This window comes from Neofelis nebulosa, chromosome 5 (genome assembly GCF_028018385.1).
Source record: "Neofelis nebulosa isolate mNeoNeb1 chromosome 5, mNeoNeb1.pri, whole genome shotgun sequence".
NCBI lineage: Eukaryota > Metazoa > Chordata > Mammalia > Carnivora > Felidae > Neofelis > Neofelis nebulosa.
The window spans coordinates 55,149,160-55,173,735 of record NC_080786.1 but is presented as its reverse complement, the minus strand read 5'-3'; the positions used below and the strand labels follow the sequence as shown (position 1 = coordinate 55,173,735).

Genomic DNA, 24,576 nt, shown 5'->3' with positions numbered 1-24,576 from the left:
CTAAGATTTAACGGATAGAGGAAGTGATAGATTCAACTTCTGGGTCATGCCTCTAAAGGGAAGGTAATAGTTTTCACTTCTCCTTCTTCCGACTTCAGACTTCTGCCTGGCATGCAAAAGTAGTACCAGAAGATTAAATATTTGCCCCTTCCCCTTATTTTCTTAAGAATTAGCATAATTTAAACAAGATCCCTAACCTCTTTCCTCTTCCTTTTCCCCTAAGGGAAAAGTTAGTTGCTTTTCCCCTAAGTTGCTTATAGCAACTAAGTTGCTTATAGCCTTCAAACCTCTTTGCGAGAATTCTTCAAAAGAATTTTTTAAAAACATTGTTGTACAATTTTAGGTAACCTAAAATTTTTCAGCATGAGCTTAAGGGGTTAAAATTTGTGGCAATTATATATATTGACATTTTTAAATAAAATACATCATTCTTTTAAGTAAATTCACTACAAACTCAACAGTATAGTAATTTGAAAGCTACTAACATCCATTTAAAAATATATGAACAACCTCTCTCTATTTTTTAATTCCAGTGTAGTTAACATACAGTATTATAGTAAGTTTCAGGTGTACAATATAGTGATTCAACAATTCTATACATTATTCAGTGCTCATCACGGTAAGTGCACTCTTACTCTCCTTCACCTGTTCTACCCAACCCTACCCCCACTGCCCATCTGGTAGCCATCAGTTTTGAACAAGCTCTTTTTCAAAAGTCAAAAGTTTCTGCAAATATTTTTGCTGTTCTGATTTTGCAATAATTCTTGCAGGCTAAACATTTGCTGTATTAAGACCGTGCATGTGTCCCCAGACCTAGTTATTTCCCTAAGTCTGGTTTTATCAATGCTGGTGATAAACCAAGTCTGACTCATAAAATGAAACTTATGTAGGAGATGTCTCTGACTCTAGGCATTTGATCATCCTTGAAAATGAAAGCAAAGCAAGAGTAATAACTTTTGAAGATAACCACTGCTAATTTGATGATTACCGGTTGCCATTAAATGAATTATAAAACTAAAAAGTAATTAAAAAAATAAAAGTCAAAAGTTTTAGATCATTATTTTTCTCCTTGAATTCATATTTGCATTCAACTTCCTTCACAAAATTTTATCCTCACGTATTATATGTTTATGCTTGAGTGTCATATATTGACCATCATTTTCCTACTCTGTGTCACGAAACCACATATATATATTGAAATTAATGTTTTTAGATTCTCTGTAATACAAGACTCTAAGGTTAAAAAAATGTCTCCTAGAATGACTCAACCTTACAATTGTTAAATAAACACAATGACCAAAACAACATACAAAAATATTTTGATGAAAAATAATAAATATAAAAATAAAAGATTTATTAGACATTCATCTCTTACTGAATTAGAGATTTTTAAACTATATAGCTATGGATTTATAGATGAAAAATACTCATTAGTAGAAGGAGAAAGGGCACAGCATCAATTATATTCAAATTTTTAAATCTCTATAGATTTTATTTCTGAGAAGTGCTATTCCTATTAATGAGTAGACAGGAATAGAATGAGTTTTGTTCTAGTGCTCTCATTTTGTTCTTTGAATTCCTCCTGAGTTTTTATTTTTTTAAATTTTAATTGTTTTAATGTTTATTTATTCATTTTGAGAGAGAGAGAGAGAGAGAGCACAAGCACAAGTAGAAGAGGGGCAGAGAGAAAAGGAGAGAGAATCTCAAGCAGGCTCTGCACGGTCAGTGCAGAGCAGGATGTGGGGCTCAATCTCATGATCCGAGCTGAAATCAAGTGTCTAATGCTTAACCAACTGAGTTACCCAGGTGCCCCCTCCTGAGTTATTTTTTAAAAATCACATGGTATCTATCATGAAAAATAATTTTAAGAATCCAATAGCTCACAACACTGACAATTAGGTCCTCCTTCAACATTACTGCAAGTAAAGAATTACAGACCACTTGAGTTGCAAAGGACTTTTTAAACCCAATCATTAAAGTTACTTACTCTCTCATTTCTGGAAACTACACTTAAAACCTTAACCCATACTTACTAAATGACTATTAAGTATTCCTGTTTTTTTTAGAAATACCTTGGTTTTCAAGCTCTAATTGGACAGAAATGGTTCCCCATAAAACTGGAAATTTCACATTATGGTTTTTTACTATTAACTAAAAACTATATTAATACAAAACTTCAATATTTGATAGTCTGAAAGTGCCTTTAAAAGGTAACAGATATACGAAGAAATGGATACTGATAGGACATTATATGCATGGATACTAGAATACACCTAGATTTCTCTTTATATACATACATAGTTTCATTTCCCTTTTTTTTCCTAAGCAATCTCCACTCCCAAAGTGGGGCTCAAACTCCTGACCCCAAGATCAAGAGTCACATACTCTACAGACTGAGCCATCCAGGCACCCCACATGCAACTGCATTTAATGTCTGAAAATGACAGTTGGTAAGCATACATTTGACAGAATTAGAACAGCAAATCATCATTTGCAAAACAAGGAACTAATCTTGGTTGAATACAATATTTAACTTGGGGCATTACATCCTGACTCCATTTGGATAACACTTATCATAAATGCAGTTTCTAAGAGTACATTAATCTATTTTGTAAACATTAACAAATTTAATCTATTTTGTGCAAATTAACAACCAAATAAAAGAAAAATGTTGGGTTACTAGCAAAGCAGATCTAAAGAAAGCAATTTCAGCGAATGCTGTTAAATGCATTACTCCTAAAAATTCATAACACATTCCTGTTAGTTAATATATATCTAATTAGTACCTTTTAGGAATAAATAAATGAGCGGAGAAGTGGTTAATGAGTGACAGCCAGCAGACTTCACTTTAAGGAAAAATAAATACAGATACAGAGTAAACAATACTATTGTTAAATGTTAATGAAAATGATTCTTTTACCAGTCTGAGTAAGTGTTTAACAAAAGATAAAATATGTACTCATCCCCAATTCATTTTATGAACCCCATCAAAATTTTACCAGTCTAGATACTCAATAATTTAAGATCTCCATCTTGACACACATACAACTTCTATAACTGGTATAGAGGTCACAGACTTAGAATGTTCTACAGGATTTTGTCTTACAATTTCCCAGTTTACTCTTAGTGAGGAGACAAAGGCAGATGTGTATTATTATGGGTTCACCATTCTTTTTCTCTTGACATTAGTATGTTTTGTTTTATATTTTCTCTGAAGATATCAACTAAAATCTTTTCGGTAATTTCTAAAGTTTCTAGTTCTTCACAGAAATGTTACATTCGTATTTCAGGGTTTCCTCCCAGACATTTCCAAGGTTATTGGCTCACCACAATATGGACATTCACCAAAAATGATGTTAAAACTCTGTCTACTAGTCAGTAGTCCTCTTAACCACTCATAGAAGAAAATTTGAAGCTGTCCACGTTGGGAATTATGACCCACTTGATTAGGAATGGCACTATCCAGTTGATAGGCATAACAGATCTCACAAGCCATAGAAAAATCAGATTTTTCCAGGACACCATGAGCTGGAAAATCTATTTCTAAAACATTTTTCAAATTTTGTAACAATTTTCTGGATTCCACAAATGTATGTTTCCACATAGCTTAATTCCCAGAGATTTTACCATATGGTCAGCTCCAAGAAAGCAGCACTCAGGAAGTGTAGTAGGATGCTTCATGTCTACTTCTATATTTATTGAAGCATTATTCCTTAATGCAACTCTGCATGCTGTCATAGTCCATGTAGACTCTTCTGGCTCAAATCCCCAAGTCTTCTCACTGATTTCATCCATGACACCCCAGAATGCCTTCAGTGATTCTGACACTGACAAAAAACTGACTTTGAATGTTTATTAAGGAGCTCTGTGGCGTCCAAGAAACATAAAATAAAACACCTATTCATCCTCAATATCTGTTCCTTTGCTTTGAAGATATAATATTGATCCAATTCTTAGAAGTATAAATGAAATTTTTTGCTTCCTTTTTCTTGAATATTTGAAAAACATGCCACTGAGACAGACACAAAGGCACAAGTGCATGAAATTAACCACCAAGCTTACCAAGAGTGGTATAAATGCAGAGAGCTTGCTTCTAAGCACATGGATATTTCTCGAATTGGTCTTATCATATCTTGAGTGTACAAGTTAAGGAAAAGAAACTTGTCATGGGTTTGTCACCCAGGAGAGATAAGGTGCCAGAGCCCTCGAATTTCCTGCTAATGGTCAAGGGACTCTCTCACAGAAAAATAATTCTTTTTAAAAGAGTCAGGGGATAAAAGGGACTAAGTCATTGAATGAAAATTGCCATTTATCCTGTTTATAATACTCCGTTTCTAAAAAAAATTTTTTTTTAATGTTTTACTTTTGAGAGAGAGAGAGAGAGAGAGAGAAAGCTGCAGAGGGGCACAGAGAGAGGGAGACACAGAATCCAAAGCAGGCTCCAGGCTCCAAGCTGTCAGCACAGAGCCTGACACGGGGCTCAAACTCATGAACCATGAGATCATGACCTGAGCTGAAGTCGGACGCTTAACTGAGCCACCCAGGCGCCCCATCTAATACTGTTTCTAATATTCTGTTTCTAATGTCATGTTTCACTCTCCACTGAAAAACACATGAGATAGCAAAAGACACAAAGCTTTCCTGTGGGTTATAAAGGTAGCTTGATTAAAGAAAGCTTCTCTAACACCAATGACAATAGCCAAATTATGGAAAGAGCCCAAATGTCCATCAACTGATGAATGGATAAAGATGTGGTTTATATATTCAATGGAATACTACTTGGCAATGAGAAAGAATGAAACCTTGCCATTTGCAACAATATGGATAGAACTGGAGAGTATTATGATAAGTGAAATAAGTCAGTTAAAGAAAGACAGATATCATATGTTTTCACTCATGTGGAATTTGAGAAACTTAACAGAAGACAATGGGGGAAGGAAAGGGGAAAAAATAGTTTCAGAGAGGGAGGCGAACCCATAAGAGACTCTTAAATACAGACAGCAAACTGAGGGTTGATGGGGAGGGCAGGGAAGAGGGGAAAATGGGTGATGGGCATTGAGGAGGGCACTTTTTGGGATGATCACTGGATGTTGTACAGAAGCGATGAATCTTAGGAATCTACTCCCAAAGCCAAGAGCACACTGTATACACTGTATGTTAGCTAACTTGACAATATATTATATTTAAAAAATAAAAATAAAAATAAAATAAAATAAAATATAAAATAGCATAGCTTGTAGTTTGGTCCTTCTGAGGTTTTACTACCTGGTAGATGCAACATAGTAATAAGATCTGTGATGGGGGAAACGTATAGTTGTAAAGTAAGGAAAGTCTACTGTAAAGGAGGAGACAGGAAAGTCGGGAGAGGCAAGCGTCCTCTAACTCAAACACATCTTAGGCAAACCAATTACAAGAAAGACTCCATATTGAAGCTGAGTCTCCGGACATGGATGCTCTCAGAACTTTTCATGCTGGAGTGAGTACCCCTAGGAAGGTTTTATGTATCTCTAAATGTACTTGCACCCCAGTTTAAAAACCACCATTATTTAGCATGTGTTAGTGATGATTAAAATTTTCCAGCTAATTCATGGGCTGTAGAGTATCTAAGGGTATCTGACAGAACTGGAAGAGTAGGCATGCTCTAGGAAATCCTTGGCTTACAGGTGTATGGTCCTATGGTATTACTGCTAGATCAATAAAGGGACACAAGTTTATATCATTTTCTATTGGGAAGGGGTGGCTGCAATTTTGGGTGGGGGAACTGCATCATTCAGACATAGGAGAGCTTCAGATGTATGAAATGGGTTGATGGGCATAGTGGAGAAGACAGTTTTCAAAGTACTGTTCAGCTTACAATACTTTGTTTCTTTGGAAACTTCCCTTGATACATAAGGTTCAGTACTCATTAATCATATCTATAATACACAAACGTGTGCCCCCAAGAATAGATAATCGATTCTGGGATTGATACCCAGCCTAAACTGAGCCAATTAAATCTTCCAAGGAATTTGAAATTTTGGACAAAAGTCACTCAGAACGTGAATTGTTAGACCTAAGTCACCTTAATGGCAGAATGCTTTAAAAAATATCTATTTCTTGAAGCTTCCTGATTTCTGACATTCCAGAGGTTAAGGTTTTCAGTAGTTCCTTATAATTCATGCAATAATGCAGCATTCCTCTTAGTACCATTTTTAAAATTTAGGTAGTGCTACATAAATAAGTAGATCAATGAAACAGAATGGAATCCAGAAATAGATACAAATATGTATGAGAATTTAAAGTATTATAAAGGTAGCATTCTAGACATTAGTAGAGAAAAGAACTGTTCAATAAATGGTGTAGAGATAACCTCATTACTTTTACCAAGATAAATTTAAGATAGATCAAATACCTCAATGAAAAAAAAAATTCATTAATTATGTCAGGAGGATTTTCCTGGTTTGTTTTCTTCCAAGATTTCATTCAAGGTATGATTTGGGAGGCTGCCTTTTGGGGAGTTATACAAATTTTGCAACTGAATTCATGCCGAGTGAAGATCTGGGGCCATGGATAGTTGATTGAAATTTATAGGCTATTGCTCTGATTTAGAAATTTGTTGGTAATGTGCTTCCATATTTTTTTATTTGTGTGGTTATCATTTACTTACTATCCTCTCTATTCTCCACCCCACCCCCCATCCATAGCTAGCTCCAGACCATTTGGAAGTTAAAACTTTTTAAATCTATTCTTTGCTAGTGAGTTTGCTCCTTTTTCTAGTTGAAGATTCTTAGGAGAACACAGTAAGGTGTTCTGCTTTTACTGCAGCCACCAAATATTTAAAACAACTTCAGTCTGGGGCATAGAAGCATCTGGACTTTTCAAGCTCCAAAATAGAGTGGTCATAACTTGGATTGCAGGCCACAATAGAAGGACCTTCCTGTATTTCCAGACTGAGTCACATTCAAGTTTGGTTACTGTTACTAATTTGGGGGTAGGGGGACAAACTACTTTATAGGTGGTGCTGCGTTTTTTCCAGGCACAAAATATCTGTTTGTCTTTTTGTGATGGTAGCAGCCACTGATGCTCAATGCTTAGATTCAATAATTCATTATGGATGGCCAAAAAAATGTTGATATTCAAATTCTATTCTTTCTTCTTCAGCTATCTGATGGACTTCTTCCATAAAGAGAAAATTCACATCATCTACTATTTGATTACCTAGTGTTACAGTTTATACAGGAAAGGCAGGATAAATGCTTGGTTGTTTTCTCTTATTTATCAATTTTCAAAATAAAGAGTTGATTTCCAAGCATCCTTCAGTGATGACCAATTAATTTTTTGGATCAGGGTGAAATCATGGATTTAAATATATTTGGTGTGTTTTGTTCTCATTGTTCTTAGTGATACCCAAGTTATTCCATCTCTAGTCAGCAGGAGCCAGTGACAATACCATCAATGTGATGATTGGAGAGAGGTACAAAATCGCATATGTTCTCCACATTCTCATGCCACTTCTTTTTACAATTGTACTATATCTCCATTGTCAGAGCATTCAGCCATTACATACTACATTCTCTGCCTTATATCTCTCACTTAGTCTTAGTTCCGCGTAGAAGTTAAATGCTTATCAAGTCATTTTATCAATGTCACTTTAAGTATTTTACTTATTTTAATCCCCTTTTCCAGTAGACTCATCAAGAATACTATTCCCTGAGTTCTTATGCTGATGACAGCGTGTATGGATATAAAATTCTTGCCTCATATTTTCCTGCTTTGAGTATCTTAAATATATTATTTACTTTTCTTTAAGAATAAAGTGTTGATGTTGAAAAATGTAAAGACAATATTCCTTTCTTCCCTATATAAATGACTTGGGCTATTTCTCTAAGTACCTAAAGGAATTTTTATTTCTTTCCCTTTAAAGTCCAATAATTTCACTAGACTGTATCTCAGTGGTGGTCATTCTGGGTCAGCTTTATCAGATAAACTGAGTGCCCTCTCAATATTTCATTTTAATTCTCATTTCAGTGTCTCAAATTACAGATTTCAGGGTTTTTTTCTTTGTCAAGATTTTCCTCAGATATTACTAATTACGTTGACCTTCTCTGCCTGTCTCACTGTTTATATTTTTTAAGTTTATTTATTTTGAGAGAGAGAGAGAGAGAGAGAGCTGGCATGCACGAGTGGGGAAGGGGCAGAGAGAGAGGGACAGAGAGAATCCCAAGCAGGCTCTGCACTGCCAGCCCAGAGCCTAAAGGAGGGCTCAATCCCATGAACCCTGAGATCATGACCTGAAGTCAAGAGTCAGACGCTTAACCAACTGAGCCACCCACGTGCACTGTCTTATTGGTTTTTGACTCCTTTTCATCTCCCTCTCTTTGTGATTTTTAAAAATTTCCCTTCATTTCATCTTCTATTGAGGCATTATTTTGTATTCTTTTTCTAGTTTTGATTTTGTTTCAGTTCTCCATTTCTATCTTAACACGTGAAAGTAATAAATGTTTGTTCTATAAACTCAAATTTATGATACTTACCTAGTATGCAGACAATAAAAACAAAGGTGAACATAAAATTAGTAAACATAAAATTTTTAAACAGGGAGCTATGGCAAACAGCAGCAGTGTATCAACCTTATCACCCAGTTTATTTCTGTATTTTGTTTTAGTTACAAAGTATTAAGAAAACTTTGGTTAACAAAGATTGGTTTAAAAAGGCACCATTTGCAACAGTTCCCAATTTGCTTTACAATCTCAAGATATTCTTTAATTGAATAGAGGATATATACCTTTAATTATAATTTTTAAAGTTTATTTATTTTGAGAGAGACAGAGACAGTGCAAGTGGGGGAGGGGCAGACAGAGAGACAGAGAGAGAGAATCCCAAGCAGGTTCCATGCTGTCAGCAAAGAGCCCCAAGCAGGAACCGAACTCAGGAAACTAGGAGATCAAGACCTGAGCCAAAACCAAGAGTCAGACACTTAACCGACTGAGCCACCCAGGCACCCCAATTAGAGGATATTAAATAGAGGATACAGAAGAAGCTGTATAATAAGGTCTACACAAAAATGCATTAATTTGATAGTAAATAATAATACATCTTGATAATCTCTAGTTTTTTGATATTAGGCATTGTGTAATATTGGTTTCAGCACATAATTTTTAAAGCTTAGATTAAAATTTAACTAAAGTATAATTGATATCCAATGTTGTATTAGTTTCAGGTGTACAACATAATTATTAGACAATTCTATATATTATGTAATTCTCACCACAATAACCGTAATTAACCATTTGTCACCACACAGTTATTATAATATTATTGATTATACTCCCTATGCTATACTTTTCATTCCTTGTTTATTTATAACTGGAAATTTGTACCTCTTAATACACTTCACCTATTTTGCCCTCTCTCTGCCTCCTACAGCTATTACCAATTTTTCTCTGTATTCGAGTCTGTTTTGGTTTTTTGTTTGTTCATTTGTTTTGTTGTTTTTGTTGTTGTTTTTAGATTCCACATATAAGTGAAATCATGTGGTATTTGTCTTTCTCTGCCTGACTTATTTTGCTCAGCATAATATGTGCTAGGTCCTTCCATATGGTTGCAAATGGCAAGATTTTATTCTTTTTTATGGCTGAGTAATATTCCATTGTATACACATACCACATCCTTATCCAATCATTTATTGATGGATACTTGTTTCCAAATCTTTTGTATCTGGCTATTGTAAATGATGTGTCAATAAACGTATGAATGCATATACTTTTTTGAACTAGTATTTTGTTTTCTTTAGGTAAATACCAAGCTGTGGAATAATTGGGTTATGTGGTACTTCTCTTTTTAATTTTTTTGAGGAAAATCCATACTCTTTTCCACAGTGGCTGCACCAATTTACATTCCCACCAACAGTGTGCACAAGGGTTCTTTTTTCTCTACATCCTTACCAACACTTGTTAGTCCTTGTCTTTTTGATATTAGTCATCTGACTGTTTGAGGTACTATCTCATTGTGGTTTAATTTGCACTTCCATGATGATTAGTGATGTTGAGCACTTTGTCGTGTCTGTTTACCATTTGTATGTCTTCTTTGGAAAAATGTCTATTCAGGCCCTCTGCCCATTTTTTAACCAGATTCTTTTAATGTTAAGTTCCGCAAGTTTTTTGTATAGTTTGGATATTAACCCCTTATTGGATAATTTGCAAATATGCCCTCCCATTAAGTAGGCTGCCGTTTCATTTTGTTCATTTCTTAATGATTTTCTTTTCTTAGATCCATCACGTCAAATAAAACTTATTTGTTCATTTGTTATATCATTTTCTTTGTATTCTAGCTTGACTTGAGATATTATAGTTTTTAATCTGCTTTATGAGAATGTCCTTTGGGCAAGTTTTCATCATCTATAGGAATATTATTCTCCATTTCCTGAATTTTCATAGAATTTTATCTCCCTTTTCTGTTTCTTAATTTGTATGTCAAAGTAGTTTTCCTAAACTTTAAAATTTTTTTTTCTTTTTTTCAACGTTTTTTATTTATTTTTGGGACAGAGAGAGACAGAGCATGAACGGGGGAGGGGCAGAGAGAGAGGGAGACACAGAATCGGAAACAGGCTCCAGGCTCCGAGCCATCAGCCCAGAGCCTGACGCGGGGCTCGAACTCACGGATCGCGAGATCGTGACCTGGCTGAAGTCGGACGCTTAACCGACTGCGCCACCCAGGCGCCCCATAGTTTTCCTAAACTTTTAAAAAACAATGTTGTTTTGGAATACTTTTTAGAGTTTAACTTTCTATCTAAACCTTGATGATAAGTCTATATTAGAACATTATAACTCTAGAGTTCTCTTGTTTCAATGTTTTTTCTAAAGAAAAATTGGCAAGAATATGGCAGGCTTACATTTTGAAATTTGATTGTTCCTTTCTACCTCCATCGCACTATTAAGCTGAATGTTCTTTTACTTTGACCTTTGCTGCCTGTGTCCTGCTAAATTTGGATTCTATCCCCAGATGTTTCTCGTCTTTGAAGAGTTTTGTCCCTGAAGAGAGCTTTACTTCGAGAATGTATATGGACCATATCATCCTAGCCTTTGAAGATTTTCTTGAAACCCTTTGCACTCCCCTCACAGAGAGACATGTAATATTGATTCTATCAAGGAAAGAAGAAAGATTAAGATACTAAACATGTAAATCTAAGATTAAAAAAAAGGAAGAAAGGGGTGCCTGGGTGGCTCAGCCAGTTAAGTGTCCGACTTCAACTCAGGTCATGATCTCACAGTTTGTGAGTTTGAGCCTCTCATTGGGTTCTCTGCTATCAGCACAGAGCCTGCTTCAGATCCTCTGTCTCCCTCTCTTTCTGTCCCTCCTCTGTTCTCTCTCAAAAATAAATATATTTTAAAAAAGTGAGAAAAACTCTCTGAGTAAAGTCCTTTTGTGGTTATTACAACAGTTGTCTAACAAAAACAATTAAGAAATAAGAGAAATTCCCCAAAGTTTCATGTGGAAACACCGTACTGGTTAACACTTCTAAGTAACAGAAACCACCTCTAGCTGAAATTTAAACAAGATAATTTATCATAAAAACGCAGAGCTGATTCAAATGGTCCAAGAGTAGGAAGCAGCCAAGCCAGAAAGTCTTTCTTCCTCCACCCCTACCTCCACCCCTTAGCTTTCAACTCTGCTTCAATCTCTGCATCTCCTTTTTTCCTCCTCTCTTATTACACACTGGTTTAGTCTACTTCCTGCTTCACAAGGCGGAAAGTGTCCGTTGATACCTGAGTTTCCAACTCCCCTGTTCCCAAAATAAGCCTAGAATTTCTAGTCTACATTCCAAAGGCCATCAGAGAGACTCTGATGGACCCAGCTTTGATTCAAGACTATGGCCGGGGGGGGGGGGGGGCAAGTTGGTAGAATAGAAGTGTCTCCACTGTGATCAAATGTTGGCATGGATTGAGCCTGAGGATAAGACAGAAGAGGGGCAGGGCAAGTGAAAAGAAGAGTCAGTTCCTGGAAAATAGGGGGCCAAACAGACAAAGCAGGTATGAAATCCATGTTTCTATTTTCATCAACATTAGCCATGTATATTTCACACATGACCTCTACCTATAAAAAGTCAGGACTAAGAAAACCTGGTTCAAAAACTAGAAGAATGAATGAGAACTAGGAGATCTTTTTTCCTCCACTTCAACATACTTTCTGAAACAAAATCAAGACTGAGACATACAGGGGTGTCTGGATGGCTCAGTCGGTGAAGCATCCCACTTTGGCTCAGGTCATGATCTCACAGTTTGGGAGTTCGAGCCCCACATAGGACTCTCTGCAGTTAGCACAGAGCCCGCTTTGAATCCTCTGTCCCCCCTTCTCTCTCTGCCTCTCTCTCTCAAAAATAAATAAATGTTAAAAAAAAAAAAAAAAAGACAGTGTATGTCTATACAGTTACTCCCTGGGAGGTTATGAGCAATAAAAACAACATAAAACAAAAACCCAAACTGAATTCTGAGTTTTAAAAAGGATATGCTTGCTGAGCACTGTTTTGCTACTTTTTAAGAAGCAAATTTAGATTTTCCAGTAAACTGAAAGTGATAGTACTATGAGCCTCTGAACTATTTTGTTTAAATGAAGATGGAGAGGTTAGCTACTTAACTTAATGTAAGCAAAATAGACCAAGTAAAATACATGTTGTGGAAGCAAATATTTTTAAAACTTGGCTATGAGCTCCACTTGAGAAATATCAGCTATTTGAAATAATTTTGAAATAGCAAGAACGTTTGAATCCACAAAAGAATACAAATTTCAGATCCTAGAAAATATATACTGTCAGCTGTCACTGAGTTTATTTATTGTTTTACTACTTTTTCATTTTTAAGATGAACAGAAAAATAAATCTTCTCAGCCTTTGGAAAGCAAATAATTTGAAGATAAATATCTCAATTCTTCTGTCATACTCTTGATAAAGTCTTCTTAGGAAAGATGGATATTTCTCATAAATATCTATGGTACATAATTTTTTTAAAACAAATTTGAAGTTTAAAATACATACATGAATTAACACTGTATAAAATACAGTTACAGTTACAGGGTTAGACCTGAGGTGTGGCTTCCGTCATAGGAGAATCTCTCCAGATAATGAATTGTGTTTTCTCATTTTTGGTGAGGAAAGCTAGCATTTGCTTCACCATTTTCAAACCCAAAGAACCTTCCTGCAAATGTACCATGATGGTAAGGGATACTGATAACAGGGAAGGCTGTGCACCTGTGAGGGCAGGGGGTATGTGGGAACCCTCTGTACTTTCCTTTCCGTTTTGCTGCTAACCTAAAACTGCTCTAAAAAATAAAGTCTTAAAAGAAAATCTTCATGATCTTTAAAATATCCTTTGAGTTTTCTCTCTTAGATATGTAGGTGCCAGTATCTAGTGTCCCTGATTGTTTGGCTAAATTGTAAAGAAGGGGCAGATGTCTGGTAGGCCCACCAAGACTAACATCCAAATTTGCATCTGTACAACAAGCAGTGACAATTAAGCCGTGCCTTCCACCTGGCTAATCACAGTCATAAGACACTAGCAATTGTTAAATGCATCTCAGGTTCAGAGATGTTAAAATGCTAAATTTTAAAAAAATGCAGCTTAGAAGCAACATAATTATTTCAGATGCCTCTCTGATGAGAGAAGTCATTTGAGCTGAAGGCACTGAGCCATGCAAAAATCTGGGAGAACAGCATCTAGGCAAAGGGAACAGCAGGCACAAATGTCCAGGGGTAGGATGAACTTGGGTGTATTTAACAGAAGGAAAGAAGGACAGCATGACTAGGATAAAACAAGCCATGAACAAAGAGTACTGAGTCCAGTATCGAGGCTGGTTTCAAACAGGGCAAAATGAGATGCTGTCCAAGGGTGAACACCACATATTGGATATGCGTCTACACGCAATTATTAATGTCCTACATCTAAATATTGCTGAGGCAGCTACTTAACCAAAAACCTTTACTGAAGCTGAATATCACTGGATTTTGTTAAGGTTATTAATAATTAGGCTTTACAAGTCTCAGGGAGGCCCAAGCAGCTCGGGACTGAGACCACTCACCCGCTGGATTTGGACTTGGCTAGATAAATATCACTCAGAATCATCATTGTGGTACAGATTCATCCTAATTCTCTGCACATATTTCTGCTGGATAGAAGTCAGAATTTGGGACGCCCTTGAAGTCGAGGACTCAAACAAATGACCCTGACCACTGGGTCTGCCACATGAGTTTTGCAGATAGTTCATATGCACCTGAGAGGATAATGTAGTACTACAATCCAGCCAAGTCCCACTAAACCTAGCTGTGAGTCCTGGGGCGGGGCTGGGTTGTGTCCACCAAAGGGGGCTTTTTTTTTTCTAATTTGCACATAGTCCCCATATGGGCTAGCTTTGGCCCACCCCAACTCCCCCCTCACCTTTCTGGATTTTGTAACTATTACAAACAACTAATACAAACTATTTGCTTGTATAACACTTTCCAATTTTCACAGGGCTTTAATCTTATTCTCTTGTCACACAAGGCAATCTTCTTATCCCGATTTATAGAGAAGTGAACAAAGGATCAGCAAGACCATTTGGCTGGTGCAAGGTTTTCCCCTGAAGAGTGGCAGAATTGACTCTAAGTCACAGGTCTTCAGCTGGGGTCTCACTCTATATCCTGCTGCCTCAAGCGTGATGATGGCGGGGAGGACCATAGTGCTGGCTGAACTGATGCTCCTGGCTTAGAATGCTGCAGGGGCCTTTCTAATCATGGAAAATGCTTCTCCATCCTTTTATTTTTCACACTCACTTTTCTGCTGGGCCAGCATTTCTCTCTCTTCTTCTCCTTGCCTTTGAAAATAGAACATCTGTTATGACTGTGGTGATTTTACCTTAAAAGACAATCACCAATTTTTTCACTTCTCATGAATCTCATATTCTTCTCACAATTTGTTCATGATAGAGAAGATAAATGTGTTAAGGAAAGCAGCATAAAGATGACTTAATAGATTCAGATGTTCTTCTCTGAAGAACTTGTTCTGGTATGTATAATTGTGGTACCATCATGGAGCACATCAGGCCACAGCGTCTTCCCAATGGGTGTCAATCTCTCCAGGAAACCCCCTGCCCAGATCATGCTCTTCTTTCCATGCCAGGCCTCCTTTTGGTGGAGATCTCAAAATCCAAGGTTTGAATTCTTTCCAACTCATCCTAGAATCACTTCCTACGTCAGAGTTTGAGGAAACATCCATAACCAGCTTTTCTTAGGTTGTGAGTTCTCCCTTTTGCAGAAGGCAGGAACTCTCTCACTTTACTTTTCTTCCAAATTTTTTAATTCCAGAAGTCAGAATAATATTAAAGCAGTTGCTTCTGATGCATATGGAAATGGAAACAGGTGAGTGAGAAACTTTTTACCTGCTGACTACAAAGACAGAATAAAGACAGTGAAGTGAATTTTGAATACAGTTGAATTTATTCAATTTGACCATCCATTAAGCTAAGGTTGCCTCTGTGTCTTTATGTTAAAACAGCTGTTTTTTAAAATGATGATTATAACAGGTAGAAAGTTTTTTTTTTATTTTGTTGTGCCTTTTTAACAATGTCCTTATTTGGCAAAATACGGTCACAAAGCTTTAAGAATGGAAGCTATTGTCCTAAGGTCTGTGATACAGAATGAACAAATTCTCACTGTGGAAGATACTTCCATTTTCCTCTCCTGTGTGTTTTACCCTATGGCTAGACTGGCTCAGCAATTCTCAATCTATAATGGAAGCAACCTTCTCTGCCAAAAGTTACATGCAATTATTCTGAAAATAGAAACCATATAGAACTTACATATCTATTACAAAGGAAATGGTTAAATATACCATAGAACTAGGGATATCATCCAGCAGTTAAAAGAATGAGGCTATTGTAAATGTATGACAGTTAAAGCTCTCCCTAACCAAGTATTTTATGAAGGAAGGAGTGTATTCATTATCTAGTGTATTAGTTGGAATCTCCAGAGAAATGGAATCACTAAATGTATATCCCCTAAATCTATTTACCTACATACCTACCTATTCCCTCCCTCTCTCTCTCTCCATACCTACCTATTCCCTCCCTCTCTCTCTCTCCATATATATATATATATCCATATATATATATATATATCCATACATATATATATATCCATATATATATATCCATATATATATATCCATACATATATATATATATATCCATATATATATCCATACATATATATATATATATCCATGGATATATATGGATATATATATATGAATGATTTATCATAAGGAATAGGCTCATGCAATTATGGAGGCTAAGAAGTCCGACATCTGCAAGTGGTAAACTTATGAAAAAATATTGTTTTCAAAATCACTGGGATTTCAGAATTATTGATAGGAGATTGTGGATCTATATAAGGGAAAGACAGAACCAATGAGTAATGGGTACACACTCCATTAATTAATTGATTTGTATAGAACTGATGCCCTTAGGAAAATATTTGTGTGTCTTTGCTAACTGGGGACATCGTCCTTATTACCCCTTTGTCCTATAAGGGAGAGGCAGCATTTTGCTCCTTACCACTGTCTCCTGGCTGGGACAAGCCCTTCCCTTAAACCCCCACCAGAGCTGACATAGGTTGGCAGGGAAGCTTAGCAGATGTGGTCATTTCTTACTGCTCTTAGAAGTGGCTTCTCTCAAAGATGCCACCACCAATGGAACCTTGCCTTGACTACCTCCCTGTTTGGCTCCCATCTATCTTGATGTCTCACGGTCCACATCATACTTCCAGCAAGGACTGAAAAGGAGATAAAAGTTCTTCCTCTCTAGTTCCTGTCCATCCTCCATCCCTAAATTTTGCACCCCAATAATTTACAACTACTAGTCACGTGGATGATTGCCAGTAGAATTGTTTCCTTTCAAAAGAATCACCACCAAAGCAAGGCTATGGTCATCCTAAGCTCCACCCCCTCCCACCCATCAGGATAATGATGACATAATGGCAGCCAACATCAGCATATTCTGGGTTATAGAATCTCAGTGGGCATATTCACAGTCCACTCTGTGCTACATTGGACCAAGTCCAGGTCACTTTTCCAAAGTTCCAAAGGTAGATCAGGTATGCTTAGCTCTCCTCCAGTTTTAGAGGTTCTGCTCCTAATTCTCTGGTCATTACTCCACAAAGAACACATATACACACCTCCAGCAAAACAAACAGAGCATGGTCTAAATCCAAATATGGAAAGTAATCCTTTCTCCTGTGTTAGACACAAGTCTGCATGGTCTGGCTTTGCTAAAATACCACTCTTTGGCAAGACATACCAGTTTTACATTACAAGATAAAATATTTGGCTTAGCTTCTCAAACTAAACATCTCCTTTCTGGTAGCCTCAGTTTCCCTCAAGAATTATACTTTTGTGCATCTAGATGTTAAGAGCACTACAAAACAATACACAAAAAAGCGAAGGAACTCTCCTCTTCCACTGAAGATTACTGTTGAAGATCTTGTAAAAGAACTTCTCCCATTCCTGGGCTACTGCAAGTTTTAAAGATTAGGGTACAATCTCAATACATTGTTTTGTGTGTGTGTGTGTGTGTGTGTGTGTGTGTGTGTACTATATTGTAATTAATAAATAATCTGTGGGGTGATACATGATAATATGTGAATAACCCATTCCCCAATATCCTCAAAACTCTTTCACCCAATAATTTTAGCATCCTTTGATGATCCCTGCCTGAATTATTTCAATAGTGGTTGCAAATGGTGATTTTTCGTATTCTATATTTTTTCTACATTTATTAGCTAGCAGTCTTTGGAAGAAGAAAGCTTACCTCCATCGCCACCTTTATTTTGAGTGTCACTATGGACTAATGGGTTCTTTTCTGACTCAAGATGATATAATACATTATCATTGTTATTCTTTTTGATGTTTAATTTATCACAAATTTGGGCAGCAGGAAAAACTTTAAGGTAATTCCTGTATCTTTTTGACATGTCCCCATTAATTTCCAGCACTTCTTCATTCTTGTGCACGAGATGTTTCCAACTTACTGTGTATTTCCTGTATCCCAGACTTAAAATCAGCCATTTCCCAAAAAAACCTGGTTTCCTTTCAGTGGAGAACAGTATTTAGAAATCAGCATCTGTGTACAAGTTATGCCCAATGCTACTGGAATGTTATTGCTTCTAGGCCTTTTCAGGAGACAGGGCTAGGAAATACATTTTTTTTTAATTTTAGAGAGAAAGTAAGAGCAGGGGAGGAGGGCAGAGGAAAGAAAGGAGGGAGGGAGAGAGAGAGAGAGAGAGGATCTCAAGCAGTCTCCACACTCAGCACAGAACCCAATATGGGGCTCCATCCCATGACCCTGGGATCATGACCTGAGCCGAAATGGAATTGGACACAACCAACTGAACCACCCAGGCACCCCAGAAATAAAAATTTTTAAAGAAGCATGAGTTAATACTGATACTTGCAATTCAAATGAAATCTAATTTCAAAAAAAAAAAAAAAAAAAAAAAAAGCCAGGATTTTTCCTAACCTCCAATTGGTATCTCTCTTCTCCCATAGTGAGGAAAAATCTTCTGATTTCCAACAGTTTTCTTAACACATACAAAATAACTTGAGAATTTCTTCACTGATAGCACTATAAAAAACAAACCTACAAAGAAAATGTCTTTATTTATTCACAATTCTTTCTGTACTTAAAATACATTCTGTTAAGAGAGTACTGTGCTCAAAAGCAAGTTGAATGAACTTTTTTTCCTGAGTTACGGTATCTAGATGATAGTTTCATTTGGGAGCTTCGTTTGTAGCTGTGTTCAGTCTTAGGGTTTGCTTTTTAAATTTTTATTGATTTAATATGCAAAATATTTACAGTTTCAAAAGTCAAAACTACATAAAGAAGGAAGCTCAGAGAAGTTATACTCCTTTTCCAACATTTTCAGTAGTTTCTGGTTTATCCTTCTTACATTTCTTTTTAAAATCATATGCAAATATATGTCATCTTATTCCCCCCATAAGTCCGTGAATACAGAGTATCTTTCCACTTCTTTATGTCTTCTTTGATTTCTTTGAGCAATGTTTTATAGTTTCCAGTGTATGAGTCTTTCACCTCCTTGGTTAATCCTAAGTGTTTTATTCTTCCTGATGCTATTGTAAATGGAATTGTTTTTAATTTCCTATTTAGATTGTTCACTGTTAAATATATCCCTTATTATAGGAAGGTTGACCATCTTTTCATACATTTAGGGGCTATTTGTATTTCTTTTTTGGTGGAACTCTGTTTTCATCTTCTACTCATTTTTCTGTTGTGTTGTTGGTGTTTGCCCTCTCAGTTTTTAGGAGCTCTTTAAATATTACTAACATCATCCCTCTGGAGAGAGGCTTGAATTACACAGGTGTATGCATTTGTCAAAAATCAGTGAATGTACACTTAAGTTTTGTGTGTTCATTGTATTTAAATTTTATATCAGAAGAAAGTCAGACTTGGGTGACTGATAAATGGAGCTGCTTTTGACCAAATCAGGTATCTGGAGAATAAAAAGATTTTATGAGGTTAACTTGGACATGTTAAATTTGAGGTACTCTGGGACGTCTGCTCCCCAGTTTCCTCACCTGCCAAATGCAGACAGTGATAGTCTCCATCCCACTGATATATTAACAATCAACTCATACAGTATGTGTGAATACATTTTGTTAATGTTTAAGTGCCATATTCATGTCACATTATATCAGCCCTGCATGTATCCATAGCCTGATGAAAGGACACAGAGGAGAGACTGAAATATTGTCTGCGTTTGCACAAAAGCAGCACCATCCATCTAGTTCAGGAAGACAGGAGACGCTGGAGGAAGATGCTGAAGAGAATGAAAAATGTGGATAGTCAAGTAAGAAATATAAGATAACAAATCATCAATTAGAAATAGACCCCAGCTGCTTCTAAACATAATAAACTGTCAAAGCTTTCCATCCAGTAGAAGAAGACGGAGTTACAATGAGATTTGGGAGAAAACACATATTAAAAAATTCAACTGAGCAATTAGTAGCAGCATTTACTGTAGATTAGAAACCCTCTACAGAATCACTTCTGCCTTAGAACATACATAATGTATATTACAAACTGTTGCTACTGTTCAATTTTCATCTGCAAATTTAAAGTTAAAATATAATATGTCTTTAAAGGTGATTGCTACTGCAAACTTACCATTAAGGAGACTGCTTCCTAACTCTTGATTATGTTTGGAAAGCATCTGGGAAGTTTAAACATCTGATTGGTTAGACAGTATTTGGGTGTGAAATGTAATTCTTTGATGCATGCTGTTCTTCTAGAATTTATAGGTAGTGTTACATTCTTAAATTTGTTTTGCTTTTGTGAAGTAAGCAAATTACTTGACCTTAAACCTCAGTAAAACTATTCAATTAAATGCAAAACACAGCTATTGAAGATATATCACAGCGGGGGGGGGGGGGGTGTCGTCACTTCCCTCAGGGAGCGGATAATCTGGAGGCTGAGACACCTCTAAACAAGTACTGAGGAAAGTGAGTGAGTGCCCACAAAATCAGAAACCAGCTGGCAAGTATAAAAGCATATATATATATATATATATATATATATATATATATATATATATATAAAGTATAAAAGTGTGAGATGTCAATCTAATGTCAAGGTCATCACTGCCCTTGATCTCCCTTGGTGGGGCACACAGTACAAGTCTGCCAATTAGTTCAGCTAGCTGTAGTCACAGGATCTGCAGCAACTCCCATAGAGAGCAAGAGACTATTTGCCCAACTCTTGAATCTGAGTTGGTCCCTGGGTTTCCTCTGATCAACAGAATATGGCATATGTGACCTTGCTTGACTCCCAAGGCTATGCCTTAACAAGGCTGCCAGCTTCCACCCCCACTATCTTAGATGCTGCCCAAAGATGGACAATGTAGCCTGTGAAGGAGAGGCCACACCCTCCTCTCTATGAAAGAATCCTCCAGAAGAATTGTGGCCCTCAATGGATAGCATCACCAACAGGCACTTTGGACCTTCAGCTCAGCTTACTCTCTAGCTCAGGCTTTGGAAAACTACAGTTAAGGGCCAAATCTGGCCCTCAGCCTGTTTTTATGTTGGGCCCTTGAGCTAAGACTAGCTTTTGCTTTTCAAAGGTGTGTAAAGAATGAAATAAATAAGTACCAATGAATAATATGCAACAGAGACAAAGCCTAAAATATGCGTTACTGGCCCTTTACAGAAAGTGTTGCAATCCCTGCTACAGCTGAACATAACTGTATAAACCCAAACAAAACCACAAAGGAACCATTCAAGCAACTCTCAGAATTGTGAGAAATATTAAAGGGATATTTGTAATACATGGGATAGTTTCCTCTACTGCAATGGATAGATGAATCACAAGAAGCTAAATGCTACACAGTGAACAAAGAGACTGCCTCAAAGGAAATAACTCTTAAAGGTTTTGGACTTTTTCTTCTCACTAATTTAGGATTTCTTGTCCCAATCTGCTGTCCATGGCTCTGTTTTGCATTCTAGAGAGGTTTTGGCAGTACACATACATACTATTCATGGGACATTCAAAACATTTTTTTAATTTTTATTTTTTAGAGAGAGAGAGTGTGCACGAGTTGGGGAGAGAGGAAGAGGGAGAGAGAGACTCTTAAGCATGCTCCACACTCACAACGGAGCGTGACAGGGGGGCTCAGTCCCACAACCCTGGGATCATGACCTGAACCCAAATCAAGAGTGCGACGCTCAGCCAACTAAGCCACCCAGGTGCCCCCAGAACATTTATTTAAAAAAAAAAATTTTAAGATTATTTATTGGGGTAGGGGGGAATGAGAGAGAGAGAATCCCAAGCAGGCTCCATGATGTCAGCACAGAGCCCAACGCCGGGCTCAGTCTCACGAACCAGGAGATCATGACCTGAGCCAAAATCAAGAGTAGGATGCTTAACTGACTGAGCCACCCAGGCTCCCCCTGGTGTACCCCAAAACATTTTAAAAACAAGTTATTGGACTACAACTTTTCTAAAATAAAAACATAGTTTTTGTAAGATGTAATATCCACGTCCTAATACATCCTTCCAGATACAAAGGTCTTTTTTTTTCCTCCATAGATTAACCTGTTTGCAATGGAGCCTGCCTAGTTTTGTTATCAATGGACCTCCTTTACTTAGTGAGGTAGATTGTCAGCCAAGGTGGGGTGAAGAATGGCTGTGATAAAGGCATCAGCAAGCAGCAATCACTTTACCCTTTGCAAAGGGCACAGCTACCTCCCAGAGCCAGAACCAGGAAAAGAATCACAACAATGATTTAGATCTGAATATGCATTAAGCCTAAATATTCATTCATTCCCCTACTACTATCTAAATACAATTTTATTGTGCACCCATTTTTTGTACACCCATTTTTGTCTCCTATATTCACCTATGTTATTTTCAGAGAACCTTCAAATTACCACAAATGATTTTTAAATGCATAATTTCACTCCTCTATTCTTTCCCTTTAGCCCACAAAAGGCTTTCATAAGGAAGCAGCAGTTGAACCAAGGAATCTGTAAACTAAAAGAAATGGTGGGCCATATTTACAGTCAGTGCAAATTGGGGATGGGGAGTTATGACTAGGGTCAAAGTAAAACAGATGACCCAGCCCTACCAGATTTTGAGCAAAGGACTAATATGATCAATACTACACATCTGAATTTGCATTTGGCTTAGATCAGTGTGGTAGCTCCTTTCCAAATATGTCCCTCCTCCCCGACACTGATCCTCATCTCCTGGTAATTGTGACCTGTCTGATCTCCTCCCCTCGAATCTTGAATAGTCCTATACTTGCTTTTGACCAATAGCATGTGGCAAAAATGATGCTACATAACTTACAAGGCTCACTTTTGCCTTCCAGCTTCTGTCTTGGGACTCTTTTAGTATGCTGATGAAATTCCGATCAACTGTCAGGGGTAAGAGCAGACACTAACTTGCTGATACAACTGAAAAATCACTGACACAACTCACTGACTTAGACTAACTTACTGAAAATTGTCCTCTTTTGACAAGTGGGGATATAGGCCGTCTGTTTAAAACTCTCCGTTTGTCTGTGGAATAGATGATGCCCTTTGGGACTTCTCTTGTGGAAGCTGAAGTGGTCATTGTTATATAGCGCAAACTGGACATAGCTCTTGCCCAGCACAGCTTATGAACTTAAAATGGATGAGCTCACACCCTCAGATATTTATATGAGCCGGAGACCAGAGCACAACAGGCAGAGATTACACAGTGCATTACATACCCTTGATCCATTTCTATTATTAGAACAGAGCTGGTAGGACAGATAAGGCATGCCCAGGTAAATATAGGAAATGCCTCCCAGATTTTATAAAATCTTAAAACATACATCACAAGACCTGTAGGAAGCATCAGTGCTTTTACCAGAATTATCCACAGGAACTCTAAAGTGGCCCAAACTCTAAAGAGATCAGAATTTTACTATTCTTTGAATAAAGCTAGTATTTCATTCAATAAAGGTGATCTGAGGTAGCAAGAACCAGAATGAACCAGATGATTACTCTACCCACCCAGGCAATGGATTTCTAACCAGTGTTCTCCTTGCAGGAATCTAAGACTTTCTCCTACAAAGAGTTTCAAAGCCTCTACCCTCTCAGATTACCTATTAACCACAAAAGGGAAAGTAGACTTTGTAATGGACCATACAGAGAAATCTAAGGACAATTCAGATTTCAGTTATTGATACTGGAACAACCCATTATATATTTAAAAATTAATGTGTTTAATATTTAATACTATGTTCTTCTTGATAAGGAACAATATGAATAGCACCTCCTAAAGTCCGGATTCTTGACATCTAATCAAACCTCTTGATCCTCCTTCTAGGGAGTTAGAGAAAAGGTTAAAGGACATCAGGAGGGAAAAAAAAGGTCTAACAAATGGAGAACGTAGAACTCTCTACAAGGTAACTGGCCTAGACTCTCCAAAAAGTTAATGCCAAGAAAACAAAAAACGTGAGGGGGATTGTTCTGCACTAAAAGAGACACATATAACAAATGCAATGTATACATGTTCATTGTACTATCTTTCTACAAAACCAATATATAACATATCTTTTGACAACTGGAGAAATTTGTATACGGGCTAGATATTAGGTTATATTATCAAATTGTTAAGGTTTTTAGATGTGATTAAATTTCTCATGTGGTTGCATGAAAGAAGGTCTGTCTTTATTCTTAGGAAATGCAGGCTGAAGTATTTAGGAGAGAGAAAAAGCAATTGTGGCAAAATGTTAACACTTACTCAACCTTGGAGTTAAGCACTTGGGGTGCTCATTGAACTGTTCTTTCAACTTTCCACGTGGGGATGCCGAAGCCACACTGTTCACAGTCCCACAGCCAAGAGGCCAGAATGGGGAACGGTTTTCAAATGGCACTATGCCAGGGGTGCCGGAGAGTAGAGGAAATATTATTTCTGGATTAATTCAACCACCTCCACCCAAAGACCGGTATGACCAGAACCCATACAGCAACACCCAGGTACCACGCCTAAAAGCCTCGCCACTTCTTCCAGGGAGCACTAGTTAGTGAC

General features: G+C 37.1%; 1 non-coding gene and 1 pseudogene across 1 annotated transcript; one reads left to right on the top strand and one right to left on the bottom strand.

Moving 5' to 3' along the window:
- Nucleotides 1-726: 726 nt before the first annotated feature.
- On the top strand, nt 727-858 carry LOC131513308 (small nucleolar RNA SNORA72). The gene has a single exon (XR_009262526.1). It is a non-coding gene; the product is annotated as a small nucleolar RNA SNORA72 (small nucleolar RNA).
- An 826-nt stretch (nt 859-1,684) lies between these two features.
- Nucleotides 1,685-17,974, bottom strand: LOC131513111 (E3 ubiquitin-protein ligase FANCL-like; annotated as a pseudogene).
- Nucleotides 17,975-24,576: the final 6,602 nt, after the last annotated feature.